The sequence below is a fragment of the Humulus lupulus genome, chromosome 2, assembly GCF_963169125.1.
Source record: "Humulus lupulus chromosome 2, drHumLupu1.1, whole genome shotgun sequence".
Classification (NCBI taxonomy): Eukaryota; Viridiplantae; Streptophyta; class Magnoliopsida; order Rosales; family Cannabaceae; genus Humulus; species Humulus lupulus.
In genome coordinates, this window is record NC_084794.1 from 292,707,572 (window position 1) to 292,712,651 (window position 5,080).

The window sequence follows — 5,080 nt, forward strand, 5'->3', positions numbered from 1 at the left end:
CTTATGCTTTCTATTTTTTTTAGTTGACGACTGTAATCACCCAACTATTTCTAAGATCTTGGACCATTAGATCTACTATACATAGCTACTAATTTGGGAAAGATACATAAGAAATAATATAACTTTATTAAATCTCAAAATATTGTATCAAATACATAATAATAGAAAATATGGCATGGGTACCCATTGTTAAAAACATAAAACATGATTTTAAACTAAAGAAAATTGTTTACAAAACTAAATGCAGAAAAACATGATTTAAAAGACTAAAAATAAATAACTTCATCCTCGATCGACATGCAGTCCACACATTTCATCCATCCTCAACACACAAGCCAAGCTACCAAGAATCCTTCTGCCTTCCATATTCATTTTCCTGCATCACACTAAAAATAAATGAATGAGCCTAATGCCCAGTAAGGAAAACCTACTAAAAACATTCATCATATATCATAAGCATAAAACTACATCATAAACATAAACTATAAAACATATGACTATAAAAACATATATCATAAGTATACACTATAAAACATATGGCTATAAAAACATATGTCATATAGAACTACAATATTAATGGCCATTAACTCATTAACATGGCATGCGATAAACCATCTAGGTCCTCTGTCTAATATCTGAGGTAGGTTAGATCACATGGTAGTAAATGATAACCCATCTAGGTCCCCTATCTAATATCTGAGGTAGGGTAAACCATAACTCTAAACCATGAAAATGATAAACACTAGGGCTTTCTAGCTAAGCAACTATGAGCCCTAGATAACATAAAAAAAAAACATAACATAAAATATTATTGCATTAACTTATGATAACATATTATACATAACATAACATATAAGCATATAGAAACTATCCTATTTTCCTTATCAACACTGGGATATTTGAGAATAAAGACAGAATTTGGAACACTCCTAAAACCAACAATAGAAATGGTGAGTATTTCTAAAGAATAAAAAATGAAAAGACTAGAACTAAACTACCAAGAGAAAACTTATCGAAAAGACACCTTAAGTTCAAAGAAAAAACATAACCACAAAACCATAACAAAAGTTAGAACCTGAATGAAAACTAAAGAAACTAAGGAATCAAATAGGATTGAACTTAAGAATAAGGGTACCTTTGTTGACCTTATAGATTGGCCTAACTCCAATACCGAAATACTCTAATCCTTACTTCCCAAGTGTTTGGTAAAGCTCAAGAATGATAAGCTTTTTTCCTTTCCCACCCAAGTGTATCACTCTTATGTTCTCACTAACACCTTGGAGTATGATCACAGCTAAAGAGTAAGTGAAAGGGCTGGGTTCTAAGTCCTATTTATAGAGTTCTAGGAATAAAAATCTTCTTTTTAGCTTTGAATAAAAATAATGAATTTAATTGAAAATATTTGAATATTCGTCAGTCAAAAGCTTAGAACTCGGTCAAATTTTTCAGAGAGAGGTAATAAGGAGTCAAAGCTTGATTTTTAAAATTAAAAACAAAAATAATAAAAAAAACAAATAGAATCCTAACTTCTAACTCCCTAAATCTCGTAACTCTAAACTCATATGCAGTAAAATTGACATAATTGGAGTTGTAGGACTTCGATTTAGACCATAATTATACCGTTAGAAAGCTAATCTACAACTTTCTATAAATATTATTTTTTGAAATTCATAACATAACTGGGTCAAAACTAGATTGGAAGTTATAGTACCCTAAAGTTACGGAAAATCTATTTAATTATCTAAATAACAACCTAATCCACAAATAAATAAAATTGTGACAAATATCATGCTCCTAACAGATTCTGGTGAAGACTAAGCCTTATATTTCCCTTATTCTATCATTAAAATAATAATTCCTTAATAATCATGCATATGACAAGTGTCATAATCCTATTGGCTATATCTAAACCTTAGGAATAACCATGGTCATGACAAGTGTCATATTCTTATTAGCTCTATCTAAATCTTAGGTTATAATTATCATATTAATAATCAACAATATTAATCAAACCTTATGTTATAATTAATATTCTTAAACTATAGGTTAAACTTATAAAATCCATAACTATTGCTAGGAGTTTCCAATTAAGTCCCAGTTTGAACCAAAATCCACGAAATCTAACATACTACAAACTAATACTAGATATTGCTACTACTACTACTATCTAACTAGCTAAGTAAAATTCAGGGACTCTACAACGACATTTGTGCCTTCTAACCTTGGTTGTAATTTACTTTATTTATTTTTGTTGTTATATTTTTGTGCATATTTACTAGTTGATGGCAATTTTTGCCTCCTAGTTTTTGCTTTATTTTCTTCATGGTTGATGGCATGCTATGCCTCCCAACTCTTTTCTTTAGTGATGGTACTTGTGCCTCCTAGTTTTTTTTTTTTTTACCTTATTTACTAGTTTATGGCAATTTCGCCTCATAATTTTTACTTTATTTTTTATATGGTTGATGGCATGCTCTGCCTCTCAAATCTTATTCAATTTTAGTTAACATTTTCTATTTTGTCCTATTTTATTTATCTTATCATATTATTGTGTAATTGTAAAAAAATACTTGAAAAAAAAAAACCTAAATCTTGTCCTTTCACCATAAGCAAAATTTTCTTAAAGGAAATTTGAACAAAATTCTCAATCCGCCTCTGCTAATTAACCTTGGGGAGTTGTTAGTACTGTGCAAGTAAGTGGAATCAAATAGGCATGGGGACAAGTAAACCATAAAAAATATATTGTTGTGAAATCTCCAAAAATTCTAAGCATACTCTGTGGTTGCGGTTTTAACTGATCTTCCACATCAGAAAATTGTTTGTTTGAGATTATCTTTGTTGCCTTTTTTGTGAAAATTGTATGCATCATTGGGAACGTAATTCTAAAAATTGATTAGTAAAAAGACGTTTATCTTTGTTTGAAATTGAAAGTGTTTGTAAAAATTTGAGCATCATGGAACCAATTTCTAATATTAATAGAAATCTTGTTGATGAAAATATTGTGCCTGAAAAAACCTTGCTTGAATATTTTGCACCTATATCATCTAATGCTCCTTCATGTATTGTTTTTTCTACCACTTCTTCTACCCATTTTGAGCATAAACCATCAATCATTCAATTGTTTCCATCTTTTTATGGGTTAGATAGAGAGGATCCTTACATGCATGTCAAAGATTTCTTAGAAATTTTCTCAACATTTAAATTTCAAAATTTTTCTGATGAGTCGGTCAAACTAAGAATATTCCATTTTTCATTAAAATCAAAATCAAAAGCTTGGTTAAATTCCGTTCCCACGGGGTCTATAACTACATGGGATCAACTTTATAATAAATGCTTGCTGAAATTTTCTCCTATGTCTAAAACTGATTGTCTGAGGAGTTAAATCTCCGAGTTTTTTCACAAAGATAATGAAGAGTTTTATGAATGTTGGAAAATATTTAAAGATTTATTATTAAAATGTCCCCATCATGGTTTTGAAAAATAGAGACTTGTAAACTATTTTTATGATGGTTTGACTCACTTTAATCGTCAAATGATTCAATCTATGTATACTGGAAATTTTTTAAAACTTCAAGGACAAGAGGCTTGGGACGCCCTTGAAGATTTCTCTGTCAATTCACAACAATGGTATTATTTTGATCCTAGGTCTAGGTCAACTAATTCACCAAAAATAGAGGGAAGGTATGAAGTAAAATATGAATTAGACTTAAGAACGTCATTAGACAAATTAGCGAGAAAATTAGAAGGTTTAGCCATAAGCCAAACTATAAATTCTCCAATACAACAAAGAAAAGATGTTTGTTCTATATGTTCTAGTCCTTGCCATTATGCATAATCATGTCCTTCCTACCAAGATGCCTTTTCTGAGGAGGCCAATGCTCTTCATGCTTATGGAAAACCAAACGATAGCCCATTTTCATCCACTTATAATCGAAATTGGAGAAACCATCCAAACTTTTCATTGAGAAAAAACCAACCTCCAATGAATCAAGGGCACCAATACAACACGCAAAACCAAACTCATGCCCCACAAAATCAACCATATCCTCAACAAAGGAAACCTTCCTTAGAAGATACTTTACAACAATTTATGCAATCCACTCAACAAATCCTACAATACCAGTCTCAATTAATTACCAAACTCAAGACACAAGTAGGACAGGTTGCTACTGCTTTAGCTGATAGAGAAAAATGAACATTCCCTAATCAACCTATCCCAAATCCAAAAGGTTAATATGAGATTGGAAAGTCTAGTCATAATGGAGAATCAAATCAATTTCAACACTTAGGTCCGGAAAGAACATTGTAAAACCCGATTACATGCCCGAGGTTGAAATTATGGAAATTGTGTTATTATGTGATATATATATATATGTATCATTATATGATTATGTGAGTTATATTATCATGGGTAAATACTATTTTGGACCCTGTGTTTTGCAAAAGTTACTGATCGGACCCCGTCTTTTGTTAAATGACAATTTGGAACCTGTGTTTTGGTCAAACTTTAATACCCTAAGCCAAATTTTGGTCAAAAATTTTTTAAATGTGACCAAAATACCCATATATTTTATAAATTTATTAAATTAAAAAAAACAAATAAAAATAAAGAAATATATTTAAATAATTAAATAAGATTAAAGCCTGATTAAAAAATCAAATTTTAAACTTAAATCCATGCTTAATATAAATAAAACACAAAATTAAGTCCTGATTAAACTAAAACTTATTTTTTCAACATGTTCTTCATCATTCATCTAACCCAGATTCCATCAACAACACAAATTCTTCACATTTTCTCCTAAACTTTTCTAAGAATTTATTCATCCATCATCATAAATCATAAAAACCCAAACTTACCATTGTTCTTCGTAAACAAACTCATCATAAACAAAAATCAACTCAAATGTATAAAAAAAATATTCAAAATAATATCACAACTCAATAAAACAAATAGGCCCAAATTTTTACCTAAATACACAATAAATTTATATTTAACAAATTCAAAACTCAAACGCACATGAAGTGCTCAAATTTAAATTCATTCTAGATTTACAAACAAAAATTTATAAACAAAATCCAA

The 5,080-nt window shown here is 29.7% G+C and overlaps 1 non-coding gene across 1 annotated transcript; it reads right to left on the bottom strand.

The window, feature by feature from the left end:
- Positions 1-3,364: 3,364 nt before the first annotated feature.
- On the bottom strand, positions 3,365-3,471 carry LOC133820154 (small nucleolar RNA R71). The gene has a single exon (XR_009886583.1). It is a non-coding gene; the product is annotated as a small nucleolar RNA R71 (small nucleolar RNA).
- Positions 3,472-5,080: the final 1,609 nt, after the last annotated feature.